The sequence below is a fragment of the Mirounga angustirostris genome, unplaced genomic scaffold (genome assembly GCF_029215605.1).
Source record: "Mirounga angustirostris isolate CCGP_5_RB_7025 unplaced genomic scaffold, mMirAng1.0.hap1 SCAF_7, whole genome shotgun sequence".
In the NCBI taxonomy this organism is placed as follows: Eukaryota; Metazoa; Chordata; class Mammalia; order Carnivora; family Phocidae; genus Mirounga; species Mirounga angustirostris.
The window spans coordinates 118,162,231-118,178,449 of NW_026991715.1; the positions used below are offsets into that span (position 1 = coordinate 118,162,231).

Here is a 16,219-nt window from a genome sequence, read left to right on the forward strand (position 1 = left end):
AGTTGAGCTTCTAAGGTTACTTCAGTTGCAACTTCTGAGGTTTCTACTTTCATGCATTTGGTGTTTATTATTACCATGCCTGGCAGATTTGATATATATATATATAAATATACATAAAAATGTATAAATATGTGTGTACACATACATATAAGTGTACATAAACATTTTGCAATTTTTATTTAAAAAGCATCATACTATATATTTTTTAGCAATTTTTTTCAACATTAAATTTGTAAGGTTCACCTAATCGATATGTACAGCTTGGATTTATTCATCTTCTCTGCTATGTAGCATTTCATTGTATGGATCTGTCACCATTTACTTACCTATTTTCCAATTAATGGACATTTCAGATTTTTTTTTCAATTTTTTTTTCAATTTTCTGTCCCCCACAGAAAATGCTGCCATCAGTTATTTTATTCACTATCACACATGGATTATTGATCCTGTGACTCACCAAAATTTAGGTGGCTTGTTTAAAATAAAAATGCTACTTGTAGATGTTTTACCAGGGCTTGCCATACTTTTTTATGTTTAGGCAGATTTATTTCCTTCCAACATTTATACATTTAAAATAAGATTATTGTGTACAGATATTGCCATGTTTTTAATTGCATAAAAGAAAACAATGGAATATCTTAAAACCAAAGGACTTTTGGGGAGTAGATGAGAAGGAGTGATTTGGTTTTAAATACTGTACTCTTTCCTCACCGCTCTATCTTTACTAGTTCAAACTGTGCCTAGAAAGTGCTTAATGCACTCTTGTTGAATAAATCAGTATTAAATTTAGAAATATTAGTAGTAGTTTACAGTTGGAATTCCACTTTAAAATAGCTTTTGGGTTATCCTTTCCCAACTCCCCATTAAAATATGTATAAAGAAAAAGAAAAAGCCCACACCACCATCAACACCTAGATGGCAATAATCTTATTGCTAGAATCGAAGAATATTTATGATCCATAGGCTGCTACAACCAGGAAGAAAATTGCAGTGGCCAACCCACCTGGGAAAGAGACCTGAAATGGTGCAACCTTCCCAAGGTAGGCTGGGAGTGGTAGTTTGTTGGAGCCAGCTCACAGTGGGTTGAAACAGACAAGTGCTCATTTATCAGGGATTTTGCAAGATGGTGTTCCACTGAAGCTTGAAATCAGCCTTGGTGGGAGTATTTATATGGTAGAAATCATCAAAGGCTACAAAACCAGCCCATTTCCCCAGCCGGCTGTTAAACATTTATCAGCACGGCACTCATCCTAGCTCTGCTCTTTTCCCCATCATCACACCAACCAGAATTCAGCAAGGTCGTTACTCTACTGCTAACATACTACTCTTAAGGCAACAGGGGTATTTTTAAATCCTTTATTTGTGCTTTTTTCTTTCTCTTTTCTTTCTTTCTTTCTTTCTTTCTTTCTTTCTTTCTTTCTTTCTTTCTTTCTTTCTTTCTTTCTCTCTCTCTCTCTTTCTTTCTTTTTCTTCCTTCCTTCCTTCCTTCCTTCCTTCCTTCCTTCCTTCCTTCCTTCTTTCTTTCTTTTTTTCTTTTCTTTCTTTCTTTCTTTCTTTCTTTCTTTCTTTCTTTCTTTCTTTCTTTCTTTCTTTCTTTCTTTCTTTCTTTCTTTCTTTCTTTCTTTCTTTCTTTCTTTCTTTCTTTCTTTCTTTCTTTCTTTCTTTCTTTCTTTCTTTCTTTCTTTCTTTCTTTCTTTCTTTCTTTCTTTCTTTCTTTCTTTCTTTCTTCTCTCTTTCTTTTTGGTCCAATTGGACACTGTAAATTCCAGAAAACAAAATGGGGAGAAGTAGAGCAAGGGACATTACAGCGGCACAGAATGGCAATGTGATGTAGGTGGGCATAAACTTACAGTTCAAGTATTGCACTGTAGGTCAGACATGGTCTGGGTGGAATGCAGTAGACAAATCGGATCCACCCAAAGGGTGAGTTCCATTCCCAAATCACACTACTTATGAGGGAGATGATGGGATGGATGTAAGAAATGAACTACACTGTTTACTGCCTCCTGAAATGGACTCATTCTAGTTAGTCAACCTTATTCTTCATGGTTCTATAATATGCACCAAAATTAGGCTATTTTTACTAAATTCTTATCCTTTAAACTGTTTCCCTCGCATGAATCATGTCCTCTTTTTCTTAATTCCCTTTGATCCTCCTTTCCCCTTGTCTAGATTGTCTGATCCTATGGCCTTTAGACTAGGTCTAGGCATCACTTGCATTCCTGTTCAGTATAGCCATTTTCCACCTATATTGAATTATCATACACTCTCCTTGTTTATTTATTTATTTTAGAGAAAGTGTGTGCAGTGGAGGGTTAGAGGGAAAGGGAGAGAGAGACTCTCAAGCAGACTCCCCACTGAGCGTGACCACCCAGGGCTCAATCCCAGGACCGTGAGATCATGACCTGAGCTAAAACCAAGAGCCAGCCTCTTAGCCGACTGAGCCACCAGGTGCCCCTCGTATATTCTCTTTTAGATTACTTTCTAAGTTTCAAGTTCTCAAGAGTCTCTAATCCTCCTATTTTGTATGCTTAGTCTCATTCATGGTAGTTTATTTCTGTGATTCCCATTCATGTTGTTAGTTGTTAATTGTCTATTTTAGTGAGACTTTTTTCCTCTCTTTATTTCTCAAATAATACTGTGGCATGGCTTTATGGAACAGCTTTGCCTTAGCTTTGCCAGGTGGCCCAGTGGTAATCACTGTCTCAAGAACAATATAATGTGTATTGTTACTATTAGCCATATGCTAATTTATCCTCAAGCCTACAGTAGCTATATGACTAGAACTTCACTTTATTTGGGGTTATATTTTTTCCTACATAGCTGAAGCAGAGACAGACACTTTTCTGTGTGACATCAGACAATTTTTAAAATTAAATGATCCACCAAATGTGTAGACATTGAAGGGTCCCAGCTCTGTTCAGATCTTTCAGTCCCAAGTTTCTGTAATGCCCGGGCATGTCCCCTTTCTCACATGGGAACTATGACTTGAGTCTCTAAAGTACTGGGAAGAAAAGTACATCACAGGACAGTCTCGGGTTCCAGTCACATGCTTACCCTTTGGTTTTCAGTTTCTATTTTATTTATGGCACCTACAAATTTTCCTCCCTTTGTTGAAAACTTAGCTGTGCACTTAAAAATAAGTTTGGTTTGTTCCATCCACCATATCTTGGTATTTGTAGTGGTAAGGTTTCTAGTTATCTTTATCAGCTATCCTGTGAGAGGTGAGAGTTGCATTTTATCTAGCTTTATGGGCAGGAAAAACTAATTGAAAAGAGAAATTGCCCCCTTAATAGGAATAACAATTGCTAGTAAGCCCATTCTGGTAAAATAAGCCACTGTTTCCCATATTGTTAAAGTATAATATTTTAAAAAATGGCCACCACATAGAATTTGCCACTACAAATATTTGTGAAGTCTTTTAATTGGTAGACTTCTTCTTAAATTCGATAAAAAAGTAAATAAAAAGCTTCCTCCAAGTGTAAACATTATTAAGATTTTCATGTCAAGGTTAGAGGGAAATAAAATATACTGGAAGAATATAGCTTTGTGGACTATTTGGGGGAAATATGAAATTATATTCATACCCTAGCTAAAAACTGAGTTGTAAAGGTAGTTGTAAAAAGTACTGCCAATCTGCAATGATGCTATCGTATTAGTCATATTTCCATTTCACCTCACAAACGTTTGTGATGCATCTAATATGTGCCAAGCACGGTGCTCACACCTGGGTTATCCAAACACCATGATTATTCTCAAGCATCTTACTTACTTACTCCAGTGTGAGAACAGCGTGTTAAAAAAAGAATTAAAATCCAGAGTGATGGAGCAGTACTAATAGATGCAAGAGTCATATGTCTTGGATGTAACACATGAAGTAATACACGAAGGAAGCCTTCACCAAGGACACTGCACCCTAGCAAGAGTGTGAAAGATTAATAGGTTTTGACATGCATATTAACAAAAGAACATTTCAGCCACAGTGAAGGCCCCTAACACATGGACACGCAAAGCTTAATGGAAACGATGCTTAGGTGGGATCATCTATACTGAAGAAGAGTATGTTAATATTGATTCAAAGAGTTGGAGTGAGAGGATCTTGGGGTATCTCCTTAAGTCCTCACTTGTTAGTTCAGTTACTTCTCAAGAAGAACCACATTTGAGAATGGAAGCAGGATTCCCATATAAAAGAAGAGCAGCAAATTAGAAAGTGGAATATAAATCCTAGGGTTTGCCAGAGTATCTGGTAGTCAAGTGAGAAACATGAGTCGACCAGGATGGGGGATGGGTGCTGGTTTTCTACCAGTGCGAATACAGATGGTTGCGCCATCAGTACTCAATCACAGGCTCCCTTTTTCCCTACATATTTTGTATATGATGTGGTGGCGTTCAGCAAGAGCAGGAGCCACACTACTTAGGTTCAAGTCCCAGCTCCTCCACTGGCAAGACCATGACTTTGGAGAAATTATGGAAAATTTGGGGGAAAAAATGACTGTTTACTCATCTGTACAATGGGAATAACGGATAGTACATAACAATGATACCATGAGCTCTTGTAAGGCTTATGTGTGTTAATGTGTGCACAGTATTTAGAAAAACGACTGAAATTTAGTAGATATTAGCTATTTCTATTATTGCTTTGTAGATAGCCTGCCCTGGTTTTGTCCCTCATTCCTGTTATAAAACATCTACTCAGAGTTCACTGGGGAAAAAAATCCACAAATCCACAAAACAATATTGTACATATTGTCCATGGGGTAGTGTTTAAAGGTACCTTAATCTTACCTACAACATTTAAAAATTTTTACACAGAGAATAAATTTATGTATTACTTATATGTGACAGAAATTTAAAATCATTGCTACTCTCTATTTGTAGTTCTAGTTTGATGCTGGCTGAGATACAAGTTTTATCTTACCAAAGATACTTATCTTTTGAGTTTTTTTCGGATCAACCACAAATATGATCAATACTTTGCTTCCCCAAACCCCACTGCTGCATTTAACCTTCATTCAGTGATCATTCATTCATTTTTCAGTTACTGAATTCCTACCATGTACAGACAGTGCTTCTAATTATTTAGATATGAGTTATAGTTTGATTTTTATAATTAGCAGATGTTTAAAAAAACACACACAAAAAAGTGTATCCACTCTTGAAGCATCTCAACAGGAAATCAGTATTTTAGGAAAAATTACAAAGATTGTAAGAAACACAAAATGATGATTATCACATATGCATAAAGAACAGGTGAAATGCTGATCAAAGCACCACCTGGGCAATTTTAAATTAGTTTGCAACGGGAGGAGGGGATCTTTTTCACGTTTTGATAGGTACATTTTTAAGAAAAATAAACTTAGGTCTATCAAATATGAAGTTGAAATAAGATACCATTTTTGAAATATATTGGAAACAGTTCAAAAAATTTGTTTCTGCAGCTCTAGATGGAATAGAGGACCCATAGGTGACTAAACTCTGCACAAAGCAATGAGGAAGAAAATAAAACCTACATACAGATACGTTTGTGGTTGTATTGTTTATTTTTTCTGTGACTAGGAAACAGGACATGTACTCTGCGGCTGAACTAAATTATTTTAACAGCTTTTTCTCTTTCCTCTAAATGCTGTGCATTATCTGTTAGCTTGAGAAACCAAAGGAAACTTAATTTTATGTGTCAACTTGATTGGGCCACAAGGTGCCCAGATATTTGGTGAAACTTTATTTTGGATGTACCTGTAGGGTGTTTTGGATGAGATTAACATTTGAATCAGGAGACTGAGTAAAGTAGATTGCTCCAGTCTGCTGAAGGCTTAATACACCAAAAAGGCTGAGTAAGAGGGAACTCATCCTGCCTGAGTGCCTTTGGATGGAGATAATCAGGTTTTTCCTACCTTCAGACTCAAACTGAAACACTGAATCTTCCTTGGTCTCCAGCCTACCAACCTATGGACTGGAACTATGCCATCCTGGGTGTCTAACCTGCTTATGCACCCTGCAGACCTTGGGACTTTCCAGCCCCATAATTGCATGAGCCAATTCTTTATAATAAGTCTATTTCTATAGATGTACAAATCTAGATGTATATTATCTATTTAATTTACTAATATTTATATAGATCTAGATTTGTACATCTATAGATAGATGTAGGTATCTTCTATTGGTTCTTTTTCTCTGGAGAAGACTGACTAAAACAGTCACACTTGGTACAGTGAAACCCCTTGGGATGCTTCTTGTCAGTATCTTTTTAAAATACAATCTACTCCCCTTTTACGAAGATGACACTGAAGGCTAAGAAGGAAGCCCCTGCCCCTCCCAAAGCCAAAGCCAAAGCAAAGACTTTGAAGGCCAAGAAAGCGGTGCTGAAAGGCATCCACAGTCACAAAAAAGAGAAGATCCGCACGTCACTTACATTGCAACAACCCAAGACACTGCATCTGTGAAGGTAGCCCAAATATCCTCAAAAGAGCACCCCTAGGAGAAACAAGCTTGATCACTATGCCATCATCAAGTTCCCCCTGACTACCGAGTCAGCTATGAAGAAAATAGAAGACAACAACACACAAGGTCAACACCTTGATCAGGCCTGATGGAGAGAAGAAGGCGTATGTTCAATTGGCTCCTGACTATAATGCTTTCGATGTTGCCAACAAAATCGGAATCATCTAAACTGAGTCCAGCTGGCTAAATTGAAAGATAAATTTTTTCACCAAAAAAAAAAAAAAAAAAATATATATATATATACACACACACACACAATATACTCTTGGGGCCCCTGGGTGGCTCAGTCGGTTAAGTGTCTGCCTTCAGCTCAGGTCATGATTCTGGGGTCCTGGGATCAAGTCCTGCATTGGGCTCCCTGCTCAGCAGAGAGTCTGCTTCTCACTCTCCCTCTACTGCTCCCCCTGCTTGGACTCTTTCTCAGGCAAATAAATAAATAAATAAATTAATTAATTAATCAATCAATTAATTAAATAAAATAATAAAATAAAATATAATCTACTCTTAAATCTCAGTGCAAAAACAAACAAACAAAAGCCAAACCAAAACCAACCAAAGAATGAGAGAAAAGTTTAATGGTTAAAAGCCCTATAATTAAGCTATACTCCAGGGAGGGACAATATATGAGAACTTAAAAAACTTAAAATAAATAAAAAAAAAAAAAACTTACCAGGAAATTTGATATAAGCCCAAATCACAATAGTCTATTTCATTTGAATTCGAGAGAAAAAATATTTTAGGACATTCAGTCACAAAACCCACTGAATAGACATTTAGTTATGGTGAGTGTATGAAGGTATGAATATATATAGTATATTATTCAAATTTCTTGGAAGGTACTTGAGATTATGTGCATTAAAAAATGAAATATCACTCACTAGAAATCTTAAAATACCATCATTTCCATCCTACTATTTTGTAAAGTTTAATATAGATTCCCATCTTGATCTCAGGTATTTTCTTTCTAATGGCATTTTTGTACTTCGACGGTAATAAAATTTGAAGCAAAGGTGCCCTTTTTGAGGGAAACAACAGATTACAGTATGATTACGATTAGCATTTTCTTTCTTCTCTATGAAGACTATGGCACTGAGGCCTCGACTTACGTAGCTTCCCATGTCCTTTGCACTTTCATTCTGTAGTTCTTCCTTCAGACACTGGACTGAACACAAGCTCCATAAAGTGAAGGTTCTTTCTGGTTGTGCTTGCCTTATATCTTTAGCATTTAAAATAGTCTCCAGCCCGTGGGAAAAGATAAAAAATTTGTGGATGAGTAAATAACAAAATAGTGCATAAGAAAAATTCAACAGGATCTATTCAGGCAGATTTGTATTAGAAGACAGGACTTGAGTGAAATCTTAATTTGTGAAATTTTGCTACACTATCTAAACCTTACAGGTAATACTAAGAATCAGATAAGGATCAGGTGTTTCTAAATATATCTAAAACAATATACATTTTTTTTTTAAAGATTTTATTTATTTGACAGAGAGAGCACAAGCAGAGGGAGAGAGAGGGAGAAGCAGGTTCCCCGCTGAGCAAGGAGCCCGATGTGGGACTCGATCCCAGGACCCTGGGATCATGACCTGGGCCGAAGGCAGCCGCTTAACCAACTGAGCCACCCAGGTGTCCCAACAATATACATTTTTTAAATCAGTACCAGTTATTGGGATCAGAGATCTTACTTAAGTAAAACTTTTTTTTTTTTTTTTTTGGCATTATAGAACTTCCTTAAGAACAGAACCTCTGTTAACTTTTAAATATAAAACATGTCATACTTAACACCAAAAATTTAAGAGGATTTTCAACAACTAGAATGCCAATTGTCTTTTATAGAACTTACGCACTTTTGTGGTAAGAACAAAAAAAAAGTTTTTGAAATTGTGTGGTTTCAGAGCAGAGAGGAAGAAAGCAACAAATTTTAGAAGTTCCTCATTGCCCATCTTTTGTATAAATTTGCAGGTTTCAGCACATACATTTTTCACCTGGGTGGAAAAAGTAAAGATTTTTCCTCCTCCAGAATTATCGACCATGTAAAATATGTTCAAGAGTGTAAATGACTGAAACATTCAATTAAAGTACAGAGAAGTGCAAAATTTTTTAAAAATTAAAGTAAAAACTTCATGAGTATGTCTGGTGGTTAGATGTTTGAGGTCTGGTATTTCCTACTGGTTATCTTGCTAAATCTTTTTTTAAACATAGTTCCTGAAGAACAATAAAAAGAAAAATTCTAATGTCCATTTCTTACCTATTTATCTTTTAACTTCTTGATTATCCAACTTCTTGGATATCTTTATCTGCCTTCTTCATAGAGTGAGTCTCTTGTCTTTGTTTCTTTGTTTTTATTCCTCTTTAGTACAGTCCCTCCCTCCTTTTCATCATCTGTGTCTCGTGTAGAGGAAATGTAGTTGCAATAATTGTATTGTGTATTTTGATTTATACTTTATCTCCTATCCTCTGGTAAATTAATTGACTAAAACCTCATACGCAGTAAGATCTTAGTGTGGTGCTTTTTTATTCAATTAAAACAAAGATCTCAGTTTCCTCATTTGCAAGTAAAGGTGGAGTGGATCTTTAGTCAGGGAATACACCTGCCCGCATTATTCCAACAAACCAGCTCTCCTTCTAGTTTCTTATCTTATTTTATCTCATTTTATCTAATCTTATTTTTTTAAGTAATCTGTACGCCCGCCGTGGGGCTCGAACTCACGACTCGGAAGTCCAGAGTTTCACACTCTTGTCAGCTGAGCCAGTCAGGCGCCGCCCCCCACCCCCTGCCCCTTGCGTTTCTTATTTTTAGAAGCGTGGCTGCACCACTCACTGAACTGCCCCGCCCCACGTGGGAATTTCAACTTCAGCTTCTTCCCTTCTGTCCCTTCTACGCCACAGCTAAGTAATCCCCCGTTCCTGTATATTCTGTCTCCTAAATAACTCCCGAGTGAATCCATTTTTTCCCATCTCTTGTCTTACTTATTCCAGTCCATATGCCACAAAAAAAGCCGCGTGAACCCTTACTGGAAACTCCGATCTCTTCCCCTCCCTCCCTGTGTGAGAAGGTACAAACAAGCCCGTGCTCGCCCACCCAGGACCTTTTAGACTCTGGCTCCGGCCTTCCTCCTTCGTCCTGGATTCCTCCATCCTTCTCCTCCCTGACCCAGTAACCAGCCGCTCTCCAGCTGTGATCCAGTTCTTGCCGCTCCTTGAACCTGCCCATGCTCTTGCGCTTGCGCATTCGTTTCTTACTGCCCGTCCTTTGCACATGCTTCCTGCTCCGTCTAAACCCCTCTTTTCTCCGCTCTTCCTCTGCCCAACTCCCGCTTGCCCTTCGGAAGTCATCTTAGATGTTATTCCCACTTGTAAATCCTAACGCAGTCTGCAAGGCGCGTTCTCTGAGGAACCCTATCTTGACCCCTTCGCGGTACTCACACACCATTTTATTTTTAAGCGGGCGGCCCGTCGTGCTGCTGTTTCTTACTAGGAGAAACCTTTTGTTCACTCTTTTGTCTCTTTTACTTAACATTATGCCTTCCTGTAATAAGCATTAATAAAACAATTGGTGAGCTCACATATTTCCTTTTAGTTTTATTATTTTGATTAGGTTGGGCCTTTCCCCCTTCTTATTTTTTCTGTTTCTTCCACTTCTTCTGTCGGAGAGAAACCAACCCGGGCACTGGCAGAGTGGTAAGGAAAATTCTAATCAGCAATGCGCTACCGCATAGAGGAGAGATCCAGTGTGAACGAACCCAACTTGGATTTGTACGGAAGAAGAAGGAGTGAATCGGGAAGAGAGTGAACATGGGCGCAGCAGAGTCAGGGAAGTGGAAAATTACAGAGTGCGCCGGAAGGGTTATTCCTTGTGAAACCCACCTGGGTTTGCTGACTGGCACGCTGACGGAGGCGAAGCGCCAAGCCTCCGACAGAGGCGGGGAGACAGGAGCTCCCCCTTCAGGTGTTGGCTGGAACAAACAGCAAATTCTTTGGGCCGCTTTCAGTTTTCTTAGTCCGGCTTTAAGGGGGTGCTAGAGTCATCCTAGGGATGTGGCCTTGAGCTTTTAGAAACTGTGCTAATGTTTGTTCAAGCCTTTCTAGGCTTGGTGGTTACCAAAGGGCAGGGGCGTGGGGGGATGGGTGAAATAGGGGTTGGGGATGAAGGAGGGCACTGGGGATGAGCGCACAGGGTTGTAAGGAAGTGTTGAATCGCTACATTGTACACCCGAAACTGGAATTAAAATTAAAACTTAAGGTGAAAAAAAAGTCTTTAGAGGCCAAGGCTGAGGCTTGTCAAGAAGAGGGCTCAGAGGAATCTGGCTAGAGTTTGGTCAAGGAGGGAACCCTTGTCACTTCTTTGAGTACTTCTAGAATCTCTTTTTAATTTTTATTTTGCCTTTGCTAACGTCTCCATCCAATAGAATTGAAGCAAATTAGATGTAATTAAATAAGCCTTGGCATATTTATTTATTTAAAGAGTTGTTCATTTATTTTAGAGAGAGAGTGCACAAGTAGGGGGGAGGGAAAGAGGGAGAGAAGCTCAAGCCGACTCCCGCTGAGAGTGAAGCCAGATGCAGGCCTCCATCTCACGACCCATGAGATAATGACCTGAGCTGAGATCACCAGTCCACCAATTAATCAACTGAGCCAACCAGGCGCCCCAAGCCTCAGTATATAATATTGGAGCATCTGGCTGGCTCAGTCGGTAGCGCGAGTGACTCTTGATCTCAAGGATCATGAGTTCAAGCTCCACCTTGGGCAGAGATAACTTTAAAAAAAATAAACCTTGATATATAATATAAATTTAACACAGCTATATTAGCTTATACTGATTATACATGTAGAGTTTGGAACGGAGAGCATGTTGATATGAATTGGCACCAAGGCATTCATTTCTAACACTGATGCTATTTACTGCCCAACAATAGCTACTTATGAACAGTTTATGAATATTCCTGAAAAGTCATTGTTGGCCACTTCTAGAGTGAGTCTCCTAGCTTTCTTCTGAAGTGAGCAGTCAGTCTCTCCCGTTATTCTGCTCTTATCCTTCTAAGTCTATGGTAATGATTATGATCTTACATCTTACATTTCTGACATCAGAAGGACATGTGTTCATCATTTCACTAACTTAGAAATGAAGGTAATAAAATTTTCTTTATGGTAAGCATTTTTCCACTCCAAGCTCAGAGAAAGAAGTTTTAGGGAGCATGAAATAAATGTTATCAGTCAAACTGAACAGACTTGTTAAGCCAGGAGTTTCTTTCTTTCTCTTATATTTATAGTTGTATCCTGATCAAGGACAAAATAATGTATGGACAAATTAAGCAATTCAAGATCATTTTTTGTACATTTGATCCACTTACTAAATCATGTGGTTTATTACTTAGTATAGTTCTTCGATTCTCCTTTCTAACTCTATTTCTTGGTCTGTAAATAAAAATACAAGGTCTTTCAGATAACTCAATTTAATATATCCCTCTTTATGATATGTCTAGTTGCTAAAAGTGTAGGGTCCAAGGTGATATTTTAAAACTCAATATAAAGAGCTATGTTGTAAAAGCACCAAAGGTCTGTTGTTAAGAATGCCAGTTGGGGGGGTCTATGCATATGTGGGGGCCAAGAATATATGAGAAATCTCTGTACCTCCCTCTCAGTCTTTCTGTGAACCCCAAACTGCCCTAAAAGTCTTTAAAAAAAGAAAAAGAGGAATTCCAGTTAGGTTTTTGCTATTTCTTATATTCTGATACTGGGAGAAAGAGGAAATGGGGAGATGTTGGCCAATGAGTACAAACTTGCAGTTATAGGATGAATAAGTTCTCGGGACCTAATGTATAGCTCAATGACAACAGTAGCAAGACTGTATTGTATACTTGAAAATTACTAAGAGAGTAGATCTTAAATGTTCTCACCACACATACAAAAATGGTAATTGTGTGAGACGATAAAAATGTTAACTAACACTAGTATGCTAATCATTTCACAATGTATATGTATATCAAATCACCATGTACATATCTTAAACTTACACCTAGTTAATATGTTGATTCTATCTCAGTAAAGCTGGGGAAAAAGGAGTAATCTGTTTTATCTCTAAATTCAGATTGACAGTAAGGATATTGGAAAGGAGGCTGTGTTAAAAGGAATGGAAGAAAGTGACAGATTTTTCAAGGCAACAAATAGCTTCAACTAAGTATTTTTATCATCCTTTGATTAAATATTTCAGTAGCTTATGGATGCTACCATTCTATTTTTGGAGCACTGTTATTTTTGGAAGTAAATGCTTACTTTTCAGGAAGCAGGGAAAGTAATGCCTTTAATATAAAAATTTACAGTGCGTCAAATGGGTGGGATCTCACAGGTAAGGTCAGGTAAAGGAAGAGCTCTTGTTTCTAGAGAAAGGGATTGCTTTTGGGGAGCTTTCTTAGAGAGATGAATATAAATAGGCATTGGAAAACAATCCCCAAATTATTTCTTATCAAATTCATTTAAAAAATTGGTTGCAAATTGCATGCAATCATACATATATAAGATTGGACTTAAAACAGTTTTGGGCTTAGGGATGCCTGGGTTGCTCAGTCGGTTAAGCGTCTGCCTTCAGCTCAGGTCATGATCCCAGAGTCCTGAGAGAGAGGCCCGCATTGGGCTCCTTACTCAGCAGGGAACCTGCTTCTCCCTAGGCCTGCTGCTCCCCCTGCTTGTGCTTGCTCTCTCTATATATAATAAATAAATAAAATCTTTAAAAAACCCAAAAAACAGGGGCACCTGGGTGGCTCAGTTGGTTAAGCGACTGCCTTCAGCTCAGGTCATGATCCTGGAGTCCCAGGATCGAGTCCCACATCAGGCTCCCTGCTCAGCGCAGGGAGTCCTCTTCTCCCTATGATCCTCTTCCCTCTCACGCTCTCTGTCTCTCATTCTTTCTCTCTCAAATAAATAAATAAATAAATCTAAAAAAATAAAATAAAATAAAATAAAAAATAAAAAAAAAAAACCCCAAAACAAAGAAACAGTCCTTTCTGCCCATGGATGCCGCTGAGTAAGCATCATTAAAGTCTCCCCTCCCACTGCTGTCATGTCTAAGTCAGAATCTCCAAAGAACCTGAATAGCTGCGGAAGCTCTTCATCGGAGGTTTGAGCTTTGAAACCACCAATGAGAATCTGAGGAGCCATTTTGAGCAATGGGAAACGCTTATGGACTGTGTGGTAACGAGAGATCCAAACACCAAGCACTACAGAGGCTTTGGGTTTGTCACGTATGCCACTGTGGAGGAGGTGGATGCAGCCATGAATGCAAGGCCACACAAGGTGGACGGAAGAGCTGTGGAACCAAAGAGGGCTGTCTCAAGAGAAGATTCTCAAAGACCTGGTGCCCACTTAACTGTGAAAAAGATTTTTGTTGGTGGCATTAAAGAAGACACTGAAGAACATCACCTAACAGATTATTTTGAACAGTATGGGAAAATTGAAGTGATCGAGATCATGACTGACCAAGGCAGTTGCAAAAACAGAGGTTTTGCTTTTGTAAGATTTGATGACCATGACTCTGTAGACAGGATTGTCCTTCAAAAATCCCATACTGTGAATGGCCACAACTGTGAAGTAAGGAAAGCCCTATCTAAGCAAGAGATGGCTAGTGCCTCATCCAGCCAAAGAGGTCGAAGTGGTTCTGGAAACTTGGTGGTGGTCATGGAGGTGGTTTTGGTGGGAATGACAACTTTGGTCGTGGAGGGAACTTCCACGGTCAAGGGGGCCTTGGTGGCAGTCGAGGTGGTGGTGGCTATGGTGGCAGTGGGGATGGCTATAACGGATTTGGTAATGATGGAAGCAACTTTGGAGGTGGCGGAAGCTCTAATGATTTTATCAACAATCAATCCTCAAATTTTGGACCCACGAAAGAAGGAATTTTGGAGGCAGAAGCTCCGGCCCCTATGGTGGTGGAGGCCAATACTTTGCCAAACCAGGAAACCAAGGTGGCTGTGGTGGTTCCAGCAGCTGCAGGAGCTACGGCAGCGGCAGAAGGTTCTAATCACTGCCAGGAAACAAAGTTTAGCAGGAGAGGAGAGCCAGAGAAGTGACAGGGAAGCTACAGGTTACAGCAGATTTGTGAACTCAGCCAAGCACAGTGGTGGCAGGGCCTCGCTGCTACAAAGAAGACATGTTTTAGACAATACTCATGTGTATGGGCAAAGAACTCGAGGACTGTATTTGTGACTAATTGTATAACAGGTTATTTTAGTTTCTGTTCTGTGGAAAGTGTAAAGCATTCCAACAAAGGGTTTTAATGTAGATTTTTTTTTTTGCACCCATGTTGTTGATTGCTAAATGTAATAGTCTAATCATGATGCTGAATAAATGTGTCTTTTAAAAATAATAATAATAAAAAAATAAAAATAAACCAATTTGGACTTAATAAGACTAGGGAAACAAAGTGGGTTTATATATGCAGGAACAAGAATTTCCTTTAAAATCAAACAAAGAAGTCATGTTTGAAATTACCACTAGAGGGCAGAAAATGGGGAAAAGGAGAATAAGAGCGGGCAGGTTTCTAGAGTCAGAATTTTCAAGCTCTTGGAACCTCTGAAAACAACTGTAATAATAACAAGAGTTAATATTTATAAAGTGCCTACTATGTGCTGCCCAATTTTTAAAATTTCCATTTTGTAAATGGGGAAATGGGTTAAATAACTTGTTCAAGGTTATATAATAAGTGAAAGGTAGCACTGGATTCAAATCCAGACAATTTGACCTCAAAGTCTTTACATGGAATCTCAACCTCTTTCCATGGATGACAGTCTCTTTCATTTGGGTATACTCTATTAAAATAAAAGTGTGTATAATCATCCTCTGAACTGTGAGAGAAAGCAAGATAAATGTTCTAACTTGCTTCTACTGTGTTACCTGACAAACTAGGAATTTTGTGGGTGGTCTCATATACACACATTGGAAAACAAAAGTCTAAAAGTGTGTTTTATTAATGCTGCAAAATGCCAACACTATGAAGTTTTCTGAGTCATCTAAACTAACAAGCAGGACCTGTGATGGTATCATTATTAACAGTATAAAGGGGAGGTTAAGCCCACAATGAAAGAGGAGCTGCATTAACCCAACAGGAGACCAGAGGCCCCAGCTTGTCCTTCAGCCACATTTGTGCCATGAGGAGGAGGGGTGCAAATTAAAATAGAATGGGTGAGTCTTGATTGTTAAGACACAAACTCTCTAAAAAAAACAAAAACAAACAAACAACAACAAAAAAAACACAAGCTCTCTGTACTCCGTCCCATTTCTAAATTCACCAGTTGAGCACAAGGTGGAACCTGAATTTGGCCCCCTGCCTTGGCACATATAACTAGCTGAGGTAGCTCATACTCTAATACCAGCGCCCAGGAAAAAATCAGGAGACTGTCATTTCACTGCTATCAAAGAAAAGCAGCAAACTGAAAATCAAAGTCAGCAGGATTAATAGACCGGACAGAATAAGGGTCTAAAATATGCATGATTAATATTTTCAAGGAGATGCTATTTTATTTTCAATCAAAATTCAATCAGACATTTTTGGAAGAACTTAGTAATTTTATTTAAAAACATATACAGAAGAATAAAGGCTCATGAATGCTTCAGGCATTTTTATTTTTAAGAAAGAAAAGAATAAAAACACATCCTGCTAGGTATGACATAGTACAAAGCCATATTACTAATAATAAAAATTGTGGTAGTTATCACAAATAAATTATAAAGC

The 16,219-nt window shown here is 38.4% G+C and overlaps 2 pseudogenes; both read left to right on the forward strand.

Annotated features, from left to right (window-relative positions):
* The first annotated feature begins 6,275 nt into the window (after nucleotides 1–6,275).
* LOC123853211 (large ribosomal subunit protein uL23-like) lies at nucleotides 6,276–6,666 on the forward strand (annotated as a pseudogene).
* A 6,889-nt stretch (nucleotides 6,667–13,555) lies between these two features.
* LOC123853222 (heterogeneous nuclear ribonucleoprotein A1-like) lies at nucleotides 13,556–14,509 on the forward strand (annotated as a pseudogene).
* The last annotated feature ends 1,710 nt before the right edge of the window (nucleotides 14,510–16,219 follow it).